Raw genomic sequence first — 15012 nt, 5'->3', positions numbered from 1 at the left:
CAGGGAAATGGAAAGTTCCCAAGATTTTAGTATGTGTGTGGGTAATTGTTAGATTCCTGGTTCCCAGGGGAGGGGAGTACTACTGCTGTGAGGCCTCAGAGTCGTCAGAAATGGCTTTAGAGTTATTTTAGAGTTCTACAATCACAGAGTCAAAAACACAGAAGGCAAACTGAAGCATCATGAGTCTAGGCCAGCCTGTAGTTTGGAACTGTCAGAATGTAGTATACATACGATATGCAAAGTGCAGCCAGGCATGCAGCTTGTGAATAGTTCTGCTTGTTTTGCTTTGTTTTTTTCTTTTTCTTTTTTCTTCTTTTGTTTTTCGAGACAGTGTTTCTCTGTAGCTTTGAAGCCTGTCCTGGAACTCTCTCGCTCTGTAGACCACACTGGCCCTCGAACTCACAGAGATCCACCTGCCTCTGCCCCGCCAAGTGCTGGGATTAAAGGCATGTGCCACCACTGCCTGGCTGCTTTGTTTTATATAATTAAAGAAATATTTTATTTTTATGTATATGTGTTCCTGTATGAGTTTGTATATACCACATACATATAGATGCCAGAGGATGTAGAAGTCTCTGAAACTGACATTACAGGTGGTTATGGGTCACCTGATGTGGGCAGTGGGAACCAAACCCTGGTCCCCTGCTGTAAGAGCAGTGAGCTGAGTCCTCTATCCAGTGCCCTCACCCATTTTTGAGATGGGATCTGGTTATGTAACTTTGGCTATCCTGGAACCCATGATGACCCTCCTTCTTCTGCCTCCTGAGTGCTGAGACTACAGATATGCATCACAACATCAGGGTTTGGATTCCATTCTCTTTTCTGTGTTTATGTATGTTTATCTGTGTGTACATATATGTATGTGTGCATATAGAAGCCAGAGGTCAACTTAAAGTCTTCCTCTATCACCTTATTGGTTTTGTTTTGAGACAGGGTCTCTGCAAAGCCCTTGCTGTCCTGGGACTCACAGTGTAGACCAGGCTGGCCTCAAACTCACAGAGATCCACCTGCCTCTACCTACTGAGTGCTGGGATTAAAGGCGTGTGTTACCATGCCCAGTTCTATCTTATTGTTTTTGAAACAGGGTCTCTTTCTGAACCTGGAGGTCACCTGTTAGGCTAGACTGGTTGACCAGCAAGCCCCAGGGGTCTTCTTGTTTCTGGCCCCTCCTTCCCAACTAGGATTACTGGGGCATATCACTGCACCAGGTTTTATGTGTGTGCTGGGATTGAACTCGGGTCTTCTTGGTTGTATGTCAAACACTTCACCAGTTATGCCATTTCTCTGAATTATGTTTGTAGTCAAGTACTTTCACCTTAACCACTTTCTCCTCACACTGGCACCCATTGAAAGGACATATCATCTAATCTCAAAATGCTGATGCCTTTTAAGAAAAGTTTAGACATTTTTCTTACTTAGGAATGTTTTGCATGAAGCTAGAGAGATGATTCAGAGGTTCAGAGCACTGGCTGTTTCTTGAGAAGTACTGAGTTCAATTCCCAACAACTACATGGTGGCTTACAACCATCCATAATGAGATCTGGCTCCCACTTCTGGCGTGCAGGCAGAACACTATATGCATAACAAACAAACCAACAAATAAACATTTAAAAAAATGTTTTGCACTGGGACTGGAGAGATGGCCCAGTGGACCTGGGTTCAATTCCCAGCACCCACATGGCAGCTCATAACTGCTTGTAACTCCTGTTCTAGGGGATCTGATATCCACACACAGACATATGTGCAAGCAAAACACCAATGTACATAAATTAAAAATAAATGATTAAAATGTTTTACATTCGTCTATTTACTGTGTGTATGTGTGTTAGCACAGCCGTGCATGTGGAGGTCAGAACATAACTTTCAGGAGTAGGTTCCACCACATGGATTCCAGAGATGGAACTCAAGTCCTCAGGCATGCAGGTAAGAACCCTTAACCCGTTGTGCCATATCTCCTCGATGTTTCTCAACTAAATGGAAACCATTTCCAGTCACTGATGTGGCTCAGCTGATAGAGCGATCGCCAAGTATGCATAAAGCCCTGGGTTTGACGCATAGACAGGCGTGGTGCTGCACACCAAGTAATCACGAAATTTGGGAAACTCAAGGTCATCTTTGGCTACTAATGAGTTCTAGGCTAGCCTGGTATATATGAAGCCCTGTCTTAAACAAACATAACAAAACATTCTAACAAGTGTTTTCACTGAAAGTGGGGAGGGACCATAGAGAAAGTATTAGCTGGGGTGGATTTGGTGGTGCATGCCTGCAATCCTAGAACTTGGGAGGCTGAAGTACGAGAAATGTCATGAGTTTGAGAAAGGCCATCCTGGGCCATATATTGAGTACTAGGCCAACCAGGGCTACATGGCAAAGACCCTGCCCCAACCCCAAATAAATACAAAATAAAACATCGATTGGTTTGTTGTTTAGCTCATAATAAATTTGGGGCACTAAGGATTGTGTTCTTGAGAGAAGGACCAAGTGCTTGAGGAGACACCAGGTTGGTTGCACAGTCAACCCCATGCAGGCATTCTTGTAGGAGACATTTTTGTTTCCAAGTAGCAAGTGGACATTTCTCTAAGAAAATGAGCCCGTGCATGAGTGGCAGTATAAGAGACAGCCACATGTGTTTAATATTCCTCTTGCATGGACAGCATAAACAAGGGAGCGCCCATATGCTTGTATTGCCCAGTGTCACTGCCAAGGACCAAGATTTCATTGCCATCTTTGTTTAAAAGCATTGGTGCTTGCACAATGACAAAATCACATATTGATGCACTTCTCAGGAGTCCCTTTGTCCCTTGACTGGGCTGAGCAGCGTGGAAGGGGCGGTATGCCTGTCCCGACTGTTCTCTGACTGTTCTCTGACTGTTCTCTGAACCCTCCTCTGTCCTTCCTCCCTTCTTCTGTCCCTTCAACTAATGACGTGAACAAAGCCAATCCTAATCTTTTATTGGTGTTTGTTTTTCTTGTCAGGTAATAGAAACGTGTCTTTGTTCTTGGAAGTGAACAAAGGTCACTGGGAAAGAGTTTCTTTCCTTCCTTGTCCCCTCCAAGTGAACAAACCTTGGGACTAGTTTATCTTCTTCCACAGGCACTCATCAACTCATCTGATTGTTTTCCTTTTAGTCACTGCCTAAATAGTAGCATTTTATAAAGCACCCTAACCCTTATGGTGAGGGGGTGGGAGGAGGTGTACTAATCACTCCTGTGCTCCTGGTGACCAGAGGCTTGCGTCAGGTTTCTTTCTCAGTTTCTTTCCACCTTGGTCTCTGGGACAGAATCTCTCACTAAACCTGGAGCTCAATGATTGGTCCACAAACTCCTGTCTCTGCTTCCCCAGAGCTGAAATTGTGGGCTTTAACATGGGATTCGAACTCCAGTCCTCATGTGTGTATGGCAAGTACTTTAGTGACTGAGCCATCTCCCCAGCACTCCTAAACCTTATTTATTTATCACCTAAAAGTAATTCCTGGACCTCCTTCTGGGTTGATATGTTTGGAATGCTTCATGATGAAGACTCATGCCATGGTGAGTTTGTCTGGCCTGTATATTGAATTATGTAGGCCATACCCAGTCTCTTGTTATTATAGATGAAGCTGTGATGTATATCTCAAGTGTTTGAATCTATTTGGAGGAGGATTCCCTAAAGGCAGAGTTGTGGGGTCAAAGGCACGAGTAACTTCAATTTTTAGATATTGCCAGCTTGCCTTCCATAGAGGTTACACCCATTTACACTCCAACCAATGCCAGTGAGTGCACCAGCTTTCCCACACCCTTCTAAACACAGCCTACAGGATTTCTGTTGCTGTGTAATAAGTTAACACAAACCTGGTGGCTTATGACAACACTCATTTATTAGCTCACTGTTCTGTAGGTCAGAGTCTCCTGGGGCCTGGCCAGGTGCCCAATTTAAGGATCACCAGGTTAGAATGAGTCGTTGACAGGGTTAAAGTTCTCCTGGATGCCTTGACAAAACCTTTACTTCTAAATTAGTTTCTGATGATTGGCAGAATTCAGGTCCTTCCAGTTGGAGGAGCGAGATCTGCTTGTCCTTTCTGATGTCCAGCCAGGGGTCTGCTCTGCATTCTGGATCACAGGGCCTCCTCAGTAGTACTATAAACCTTTCTTGTGTTTTGGAACGTGGATCTGTACTCTCTCAGTGGGGTCTACGTCTCCAACAAGAGGCTTATGTGAGCCGGGTGGTGGATTGGCGTGCCAACGTGGCCAACTAAATCCACTTAAAACCTGAGAGACCTTGAAAAGGAATTCCAGACCCAAAAGAACAGAGTTTAGCACAGTTTCTTGGTAGCCACATTTTTTTTTCCAGATGAGTTTGTGATGAGCAAGGGTTTCCACGAGAGAGGTGCAGTAAAAACTGCGCGGCTTCTTTAAAAAAAAAGTTGTGGCTTCCTGGTTCACCAGCACAAATGGCTCTAACTTTTTCTCCAGCTGTGGAACATTTAAATGGGGTCTGTGAGCAGAGTGCTACAACTTGCTTAATAGCAACATAGACCCACTGTGTGCCTGAAAATGGGGCAATGTACATGGTTCTCAGAGACTGCAAACATGCTTCAGCCATGTTGGACTGGATGGAGCAAGCAGACAGTGCCGTGTTGACACTAGTCACACATGCTTAGCATTAAAAAACAAAGAGGCACTTCTGGTCAGAAAATAATTACAGATACACAATAAAGATAGATTCAGATAAAAAAGACCTCTAAATGGGTCACACTGTTGGATGAACATGGACTTGGGAGAGAGAAGAAAAAGAATATAGACAGTTATAAAAAGAAGTAAACAGTAAGCTGGGCAGTGGTGGCACACACCTTTAATTCCAGCACTTGCGAGGCAGAGGTAGGTGGTTCTCTGTGAGTACGAGGCCAGCCTGGTCTACAAGAGCTAGTTCCAGGACAGGCTCCAAAGCTACAGAGAAACTCTGTGTTGAAAAAAAAAACCCAAACAAACAAACAAACAAAATATAACATTTAATTGTGGTGGCTCACTTACAATTTCAGAGGTTCAGCTCATTATCACCATGATGAGGAACATGGCAGTGTGCAGGCTGAGAGTGCTACATCTTGTAGGCAATGGGAAGTTGACAGAGACACTGGGTCATATCCTGAGCATAGGAAACCTCAAAGCCCACCCTCACAGTGACACACTTTCTCCAACAAGGCCACACCCACTCCAACAAAGTCACACCTCCTAATAGTGCCACTCCCTGAGATTATGGGGCTAATTACATTCAAACTACCGCATATGATCTACAGAGTGAGTTACAAGATAGCCAGGGCTACACAGAGAAACCTTGTCTTGAACAATAAAACAAAACAAATTAAAATTCTTGTGCTTGAATGTTCATTGTGTTCTCTAATTTCTTTTTCTGTTTACGAAGATCTTCCTCCCTCCTCTTTCTCTATAGCTGAGGATACTTTGAAGTTCTGATCTTCCTGCCTCTACCTCTTAGGTCCTGATTATAGACACGCACCCCCATATCTTGCTTATGCCAAGTTGGCAGGACTTTGTGCACGCTAGGCAAACAAGCAGTGTACCAGCTGAATACATCTCCAGCCTGCTCACCAATTCTTCTTAAACGCTTTTGCAAAATATCTTTGTAGGATCTAGATTAGAGGGGGAGAGAATATATATGACTGCCACTTCAAAGCAGAACTCACTTCCATCCATAACTCAATGCCAAAGAAGCCTGTCAACTGTGGCTTTACTGATCTTGTCCTTCCTCATGGGAACTTCTCACACTTCCATGAGATCCAATCCTAATAGGTTCAGAATGCTCTTGGAAATTTGGTCAACAGAATATAGTAAAATTATTTTGATGTGATTTTTGGCTTTAGTGAGTTGCCTGGTGTCATGGAATATTACTTTAACTATGTAAAGATGTGTTACATTTGCTTATGGTGTGGAATATTACTTTAACTGTGTAGAGGTGTTGTTGCATTTATTTCTCCTTGTTTGCCTAAGGCACCTGATTGGTCTAACAAAAAGCTGAACAGATAATAGCCACGCAATAGAGGGATAGCCAGAGCTGGCAGGCAGAGAGAATAAGGGTGTGTGTGTGTGTGTGTGTGTGTGAGAGAGAGAGAGAGAGAGAGAGAGAGAGAGAGAGAGAGAGAGAGAAGAAGAAGAAGAAGAAGAAGAAGAAGATACCCAAGGCCAGCCAGCCAGACACGAAAGAAGCAGAAAAGTAGGACATACAGAATGAAAGAAAGGTAAAAAGACCTGAGGGAAAATGTAGATGAAGAGAAACAAGTTAAATTAAGTTATAGGACCTGGTAGGACAAGCCTAAACTAAGGTCAAACATTCATAACTAACAATTGAAGAAGGACGCTTAAAAGAAATCCCACACTAGCTCAGAATTGCTCATAATAGAGGGTTATTTATTTGGGGTAGACTCACAGATCACAATCCTCTGCTGGAACTGGGAACAGTGACTGAATCCCACAGCCGGAAAAGAGACCGGACGTGTGCTTTATATCGTGTGCTTTATATCCGCGTAAATAGTAAAACAGACCACACCCAAGTGGGCAGGTAACTTAAAGGCTACTGGTGGTAGGAATTCCTATAAACAGTAAGTCTCCGTCATGATTTGGGGGCTGGCAGTCCAAGAAAGTTGGCTACAGAGTAGAAAAGCAAGACCATTCAGCCTTACTAAGTCCGAATTGGGATCTATATTAAGCTGGCCAGCAATTTCTTGGAGAGAAACACTTCTTACAGGGCAGCCTCAAAAGCATTTTACAGGGAACTTTGAAAGACAAGGAACACGAAAAGCTACATCCTTGTTGGCAGTTTCAGGGGGGAAGTAAAGTAAGCAAGCAAGCAGTTTAACAGAATTGAAAACATGTGGCCAACTTAGGCATTTGTGCTCCAAGTTTCTAGAACAGTGTTGGGTACTTTCCCACAGGCCTTTTCATGACAGGGGTAAAAGGGGGGGGGGTCCGTTTCAGGTTAAACCGAAGGTGGCTCTAGCAGAAACAAGACAGGAACATCTGCCCCATCACAGCTGGATGTTCAAAACCTTTCTCTGGTGTTACAAACATAATGGTTTTTACAGGTGACTGGTTTTTTATACTATCTTGCTCTTATACCAGTTGCTGAAGCAAATCACCCTAGTCTAGATTTTTATTTGTAAAATCAGCCAGGAACTGTGTAGACATGCCTGTAAGCCCCACTCTTGAGAGGTGAAAGAAGGGAGATTGTGTGTTCAAGGTCATCTTTGGCTCCGAAGTTTTTTCAAGGGCTGTCTGGGTTACCTGAGACCCCATCTTGAAAAGTCAGTATGGTGGAATAATCTTTTTATATACTGTGAATATGTGTAATTCTGATTGGTTTAATAAAAACCTGAATGGCCAATAAGTACGCAGGATTTTCAGGGCAGAGAGGGACTCTGGGAAGAAGGGTGGAGTTGCGAGAAGTCGCCAGCCAGATGGAGGAGCAAGGAGGACAGGTAAATGCCACGAGTCATGTGGCAACACTTAGATGAATAGAAATGGGTTATTTTAAGTTATAAGAGCTAGTGGAACAGGCTTAAGTACCAGCCGATCTTTTATAATTAATAAGTCTCTGTTTTTTTCTTTTGTTTTTTTGAGACAGGGTTTCTCTGTAGCTTTGGAGCCTGTCCTGGAACTAGCTCTTGTAGACCAGGCTGGCATCAAACTCACAGAGATCCGCCTGCCTCTGCCTCCTGAGTGCTGGGATTAAAGGCGTGCGCCACCACCACCGGGCCAAAGTACTTCTTTCATTGTGATATTCATTCACTGTGAGCTGGCCTCCTTGGTCCTAAGTTGATAAGAAACGTCTTAAGAATCAGAGACCATCAAACTGAGCTGTACATTTATTCTGCAACCTGTACAGAAATGAAAAGTGCTTATTGCAATGCATGTTAGTATTCAGCTACAAAACTGACTGTCAGTAGGGCGTGGCTCACAGCGCTCAGTAGTCGCAAAGGACGTTGTTGCCGAGTCAACTCCCCTCCCTTCACTATGGGATGAAGGAAAAAAAAATCACACATGGGAGCTGGCAGGACTCAGCCTGCTCAACAATTATTCTTCTCGGTAATTTCAAGGTTTTTGGCCTGTCTCTAAGAATTAATTTAGATTCTTTAAAAGAAATTTTAAATGATTTTGTGTGAGGCGAATGTGATAACCACTACACTATGGAAATGAGCTGCAATGATTTGTGTGTGTGTGTGTGTGTGTGTGTGTGTGTGTGTGTGTGTGCAAACATTCGTGGAGGTCAGAGGATAACTTGTGGGAGTCAGTTCTATCCTTCCACCATGGAGATGGAACTCAGGTCATCAGGTTTGGTGGCAAGTGCCTTTATTCACAGAGCCGTCTCTCTGGCCTGTCAATTTGAGTTCTTAGGAGATGTTCTGCAGTCAATGGTCAGTACTTTTCTCATACCCAAAATTGGATAATCAACCAAATAATCTCACTTTTCCAGATCTGAGAAGACCAATATCTTCATGCTGTTGCATTTGGTTTGTTTGGGTTTTTGGTTTTGAGACAAGGTATTCAGTATGTTGCCCTGTTTGGCCTCAAACTCAAGGCAAACTTCTTACCTCAGCCTCTTGAGTTCTGGGATTACAGTGTGTGCTGCCATGCCCAGCTTGTATGATCCTTCTCCTCTTCATTATTAAGTTTTTATTTGTATGTGTGCTTTGCCTGCATGTATGGCTGCATTCCATGAGTGTGCCTGTTGCCAGTAAAGGGTGGAAGAAGGAATCAGATCCTTTGAAACTGGAGTTACAGATGGTGGTGAGCTTCCATGTCCATGCTGGGACTTGAACCCAGGTCTGCTGCACATCCATCTAGTGCCCTTAACTGCTGGGCCTTCTCTCCAACCAGCGTGTTCCTTTTGACTACTGTTCTCACATAAATAAAGTGAAAATAATGTCTGTCTAGAATAGAGGGGGAAGAGTGAGGTTCGTTTTGTTTTGTTCTGTGCTTGGAAGAGCAATTTTTTAAAAGATTCCATATTTTCTTCAGAGCATTCAATTTAGTCTTTCTTCTCCCTCCCTCCTCCCCACTTTCTTTCTTTATTGTTAAGGTTAGAGCAATCAATGGATGATCTCAAGATTTGTATCACCAAGAACAGTTGTCTCTTTTTAGGACCTATCCATTTTCAGGAGGTTTTCTTTCCTGCAAACTGCCACCTATCTCTCCTCCTCAAATCAGTACTCCTATTTTAAGCAGCCATAGTGGCAGTTTTAGTAGCCTGTCTTTATGGTGCATACCAATGAAAACATTTACGGAAGCAGTAATGGTTAGTTAACACCCACAGTGCGGTATGCACTATGAGAGTCTTCCCAGTAGAGACGTTGTTTTCATAAAACAATCTAGTAACCACAGGAACAACTGTTCATGTCCAAACTGAAATCTATGGAGAATTGAAAACCTCACTTGGTACCTGTATAGTGGAACCTCCAGCTTGCTCCTGGAGTCTCTGAATAAAAGAAAGTTGCCAAAAAGCCCAGTTCTACATTTTTGGCAGCTACTGCAGCTTCCCCCCTGAAGTTGCCAGCCAGTCAAGTCCCCACATAAAGTGCTCAGCTTCTGACCATTGTTGGGCACACGCCCAGCTTGTGGCAGACACATCATCAACCCTCACCTACAATTTATATAATCTCCCTGCTTTATTTCAGGCACAGAGCTTCTCCAGCCTTGATCTCTGGGACTGGAGAACCCGCCCGGGAGTTGCTTTGCTCAGATAAACCTGTTGTTATACATTTTCAATTCAGTTTGATCTGGCTTACTGCATTGGCAGAGAAACCTATTATTGGGGGGCAGAAAACCTATTAGTACCATTGATTAAATCTTTTGTGATTCTGGAAGACATTCACGTGATTGTTTTGCTTTCTGTTGGTATTGATAAAATTTTGGGTTTTTAACAATTTGATTATGGATAGCAAATACAATCTGATTCCATAACCAAGATAGGTAATAGGGTGATCTTTTTAAAAAGTAGATGCTCAAGCTGGGAGTAGAGTTCATCTTTTGAGAGACCTTGAGTTCTAGCCACAGAACCACCCACAAAACTAACAACAAAACAAAAATTTGAATTTTTTTTTGAGACAAGGTTTCTCTGTGTAACAGTACTGGCTGTCCTAGAACTTGCTTTGTAGACCAGGCTGGCCTCAAACTCACTGAGATCCACCTGCCTCTTCCTCCCGAGTGCTGGGAGTAAAGATGTGTGCCACCACTGCCTAGCCAAAAGTTACATTTTAAGAACAGTTTATTGAATATACTGAAAGAGAGCATTGGGCTGAGTAGTAACCACTAGAGAACTGGCTGCAGTCTAAATCTATTGTGTGTGTGTTCATGTGTGCATGCACATACGTGCTCATGTGCTGTCCTTGATTACATGCTACCTCATTTTATAAATTTATAATTTTAAATTAATTAATTTATTATATTGGTGTGTGTATGTGTGTGTGTGTGTGTATCATGTCATCATGTCAGAAGACAAGTTGTGAGACTTGGGTCTCTCCTACATTGTGGGTGCTAGGAATCAAACTCAGGTTGTCATGCTCGAAGACAGTCATGTTTACTTGCTGAGCCATATCACTAGCCCTCTGCTTTATTTTTTGATTGAATCCCTCACTGGATCTGGAACTTCCTGATTCAGCAAGAGTGGGTGGACCATGAGCCCTGGTCAAGCTCTTGTCTACGTGTCCCCAGCACTGGGATTATAGCACATGCCCCTATGAGTGGCTTCTGATCTGAGTGCTGGAGGTGGTCCTCATGCGTGTGCAGTAAGAAACTTATTCGTTTTACTGATTGAGCATCTTCCCAGCTTCCATGAAACCTTTTTTTAAAAAATTATTTTATGTGTATGGTGTTTTGCTTGCATATATGTTTGTGCACCACATGTGTGTCTGATACTCTCAGAGGCCAGAAGAAAGTTCCCCTGGAACTGATGGTTGTAAGCTGTCATGTGGGTGCTGGGAACCAAACCTGGGTCCATGCAAAAGTGCTCTTAACTGCTGAGCCATCTCTCTACCTCCTAAAATTCATTTTTTTTTTTTGGTTTTCTGAGACAGGGTTTCTGTGTTGCCTTGGAGCCTGTTCTGGAACTAGCTCATTTAGACCAGGCTGGCCTCGAACTCAGAGATCCACCTGTCTCTGCCTCCCAAGTGCTGGGATTAAAGGTGTGCACCACCACCACCCAGCCTAAAACTCATTTTGTAAATGATTACAAAGTAATGCTTTCCTTTTCTTTCTGTTGGGGGAGGGTGAGAGTCTTCTATAACTCAGGCTATATAGCTTCAAACTCGCTATATAGCCAAGGCTACCCTTGAACTCCTGAACCTCTTGACATCATTTTTTTTCTTTGTTTTTTGTTTTTTTTTTTTTTTTTTTTTTTTTTTCAAGACAGGGTTTCTCTGTGTAACAGCCCTGGCTTTCCTGGAACTCGCTCTGTAGACCAGGCTGGCCTCAAACTCACAGAGATTCACCTGCCTCTGCCTCCCACGTACTGGGATTAAAGGCGTGCTCCACCACTGTCTGGCTAACTCAGCAACTTTTTTTTTTTTGCAACTATTATAAAGAAAAAAAATTTAATTGGGGTGGCTCACTTCCAGTTTGAGAGGTTTAGTTCATTGTTGTCATGGCAGGGAGCATGGTAGCATGCAGGCAGACATGGTGCTGGCTACATCTTGCCTTGCAGGCAACAGGTAGTCAACTATGACACTGAGTGAAGCGTAAGCAAAAGACTTCACAGCTCACCTCCACAGTGGCACACTTCCTCCAAGAAGACCACACCCACTCCAACAAAGTCACACCTCCCAATAATGACACTCCCTTTGTGGCCATTTTCTTTCAAACCACCACAATTTCCAAATGAACCTTTTCATTTTAACCAAACGGTTTCCTAAAATTTTTGTTCATGAACACAATAGAGGGTTGGCGGGATGACTCAGCAGCAAAGATGCTTGCTCCAGAGACTGACAAGAATCAGATCTGGCAATTTGGTCTCTGACCTCCTCAGAATACACAGTAAACAAATAATTTAAAAATAACACACACACACACACACACAGTGGGAATTTCAGGACTGGCAGGAACTGATGGCTCTTCGCTTATGTTCAAGAAGTCTGTTCCCCAGTGGAAATAAACCTTTATCTCATTCTGCCCTGAGCACAAAATGTTGTAAACTCCACTTGTAAGTCCTCACATTCTTGTTGTTTGGGTACTAAAATAAAAATTACTCTTAAATATTTTCCCAAACTCTTCAAATAGCCAAAATGACTCGTGTACATCCCAGCATGGAAAGCCAGTAGAAGTACTTGTGGACACCCACGTTCTATGTTGGGGGAGTTGCCCATACTTCCCTACTACAAGCAGGACTTTCCCTTGCCCCTGCTTCCCTATGGGTTTGTGTTGGTCTTCTTGTTTGTGTTGTTTTTTGGTTCTGTTGATGAACTTGGGGCCTCTCATCTACTAAGCAAGCATCTACTACTGAGTTATTCTGCCCACTGCTACTCTCTTGCAGCCCAGCCCGGCAGTGCCCTTTGGTCTTCTTAAATGGCTCCTCAGTCCTGTCCCCTGCTCCAGCTGTACATCACAGATGCTCTGTTCTGCTTGATTCTAGAATGAAAATGCTACAGTTACCAGCGCAAGGTCCAGGTTCTCTGTGCTACAGAAACAGGGATTGGTGGCTGCTCTCCAAAGCCTATCCTCATTAGGGGTGAGCATCCTCATTTGCTGTACACATGTACTCTAGCGGAGCGTAAGTTCAGGCATCGCTTAGGGCCAGGCTGTTGGTTTCTGATCCCAGTGCATCTGTCAGGAGTCATCCGCTGGGTTTCCTGAGAGACCCGTCCACTTGGTGCCTCAGTGCCATATGGCACATGTCACTTTGGTACGTGCATTCAACAGACCTCCACCCAAGCTGTCTACAAAGCCTCTCCACCTCCGCAGGCCACCTTGTCAGATTTGCAGTCCAGCAGCACTTTTCTGTAATTATAGCCTGAGCACTTTTTGTGTGCGAGGCACTGCACTAAGCGTTTTGTTCAGTTTATCTCCCTCAGCCTAATTACAGCCCTGAGAGATAGGCATTGGCTCAGCCCACTTCACGGATGAAGGAACAGAAGCATTCAGAGATGTTGGCAGCACAGCTTTCCAGCTCATGCCTCACAGCCAGACTGAGTGGCTCACTTGGCACTATGCTAACTTGTCATCCGGGTAGCATGCCACCTGCAAATTTGCCTCCCTCTATGCAGAGCATTCCATTTCTTGGTGACCTGAGCATCCATTCCTACTGTGCCAGAGGCCTGCCATGAAGACACTGCCAATTAATATCTAGCAAGACTTCTCCTGCTCCAATAAGGCATGGCCCACATTATTCTTTTACATTTTTGTTTGTTTGTTTATTTTTGAGACAGGGGCTCATTTATGCATCCCTGCTGTCCTGGAACTCTCTATGTAGTCCAGGCTGGTGTCAAAGTCATAGAAATCTGCGAACTTCTGCTTCCCGAGTGCTAGAATTAGAGGTGTGTATCAACATGCCCAGCCTTATTTATTTATTTATTTATTTATTTATTTATTTATTTATTTATGTCTTTACTCTTATTTCCTTATTGTGCGAGTTTAGGGGTGTGTGAACATGAAGGGCAGAGAACAAGCGTACAGGAGTTGCTTCTCTCATTTCATCTTGTGGCCCCTGGAATTAAACTCGGGTCATCAGGTGTGGTAGTTTGAATGTATTTGGCTCCCATAAACTCATAGGGAGTGGCACTATTTGGAGGTGTGGCTTTGAGGGGGAAGTGTGGTCTTGTTGGAGAAGGCCGGAGGACATACTCCTTTAATCCAGACCTTAAGGCTGGATGGCACATCTTTAATCTGGGCCAGCCTTCTGTTGGAAGCGTCCCACAGTGGGGGTGGGCTTTGAGGTCTTTTATTCAAGCTTCTTTCGATGTGACAGTTTTTTTGTTTTTGTGTCTTTCTTTCTTTCTTTCTTTCTTTCTTTCTTTCTTTCTTTCTTTCTTTCTTTCTTTCTTTCTTTCTTTCTTTTTTATGGTCCTAAATTGTTTATTGGGTATGAACTGTACAAACATTACTTGTATTAGCGGTAACGGTGGAGCTACAGAGTGTTGCACCTTCTCCAGGCTGCACGGCGAGAGCCACCAACAACGTGGTGGAACTTTTGGCCCTTTCCAAGGCCACGGCTCTTGCGGCCTGCAGATGTCAGCCCACGCATCTCTCTGTGATTGTGGACCAGTTTGGTGATCCATTGGGTGTCAGGATTTCTTCTGACAGCTTTATGGAATGGATCGATGGGGATAACCTCAAAAAATTTGTATGTGGAATCTTTGCCAACCCAGTAAGAATTCAGGACTCTTAGAGCCCCACAGTGGCGTCCAGCTCTCTCCTCAGTAACAGACTGAAGGCTTCAAGGAAAACTTTAATTGGTTCACATCATGATGGACAGGCTTGTCGTAGGTCGCACCCTTGGGCACCGGGCGTTTGTGGCCACCACGGCGGACACGAATCCTGTACAAGACGTAAGTAACCTTGCTTGGCCTTGTAGCCTAGCCTCCGCGCTTTGTTGGGCTGGGTGGGGCGGGGAGCCCGGTACTGTGCAGACAGCTGGCGGTACTGCCAGCAGCGGACCCTCAGCAGGAAGAGCATCACGTCTGACCGCTTCTTCCGTCACAGTTCCTGGATGTACTTGTACGCGCCCATCTTGGCTCACCTGATGGCCACCGCCAGAGGAAAGGCTTGTTTTTTGTTTTTCAAGACAGGGTTTCTCTGTAGCTTTGGAGCCTGTCCTGGAACTAGCTCTTGTAGACCAGGCTAGCCTCGAACTCACAGAGATCTGCCTGCCTCTGCCTCTGCCTCCCGAGTGCTGGGATTAAAGGCATGCACCACCACCGCCCAGCGACAGTTGATTTTCTGTTGCCTGCAAGATGTAGTAGTCTCAGCTCCAGCACCACCTCTGCCTGCATGCCACCATGCTCCTTGCCATGATGATAATTGATTGACTGAACCTCT

General features: G+C 44.2%; 1 pseudogene; it reads right to left on the bottom strand.

Annotated features, from left to right (window-relative positions):
- Positions 1-14083: 14083 nt before the first annotated feature.
- LOC126512799 (60S ribosomal protein L15-like) lies at positions 14084-14703 on the bottom strand (annotated as a pseudogene).
- Positions 14704-15012: the final 309 nt, after the last annotated feature.

The sequence above is a fragment of the Alexandromys fortis genome, unplaced genomic scaffold (genome assembly GCF_014885135.2).
Source record: "Alexandromys fortis isolate MF-2015 unplaced genomic scaffold, M_Fortis_MF-2015_v1.1 scaffold_83, whole genome shotgun sequence".
Lineage (NCBI taxonomy): Eukaryota > Metazoa > Chordata > Mammalia > Rodentia > Cricetidae > Alexandromys > Alexandromys fortis.
The sequence above is the reverse complement of the archived record's forward strand: the minus strand, read 5'-3'. Positions and strand labels throughout refer to the sequence as shown.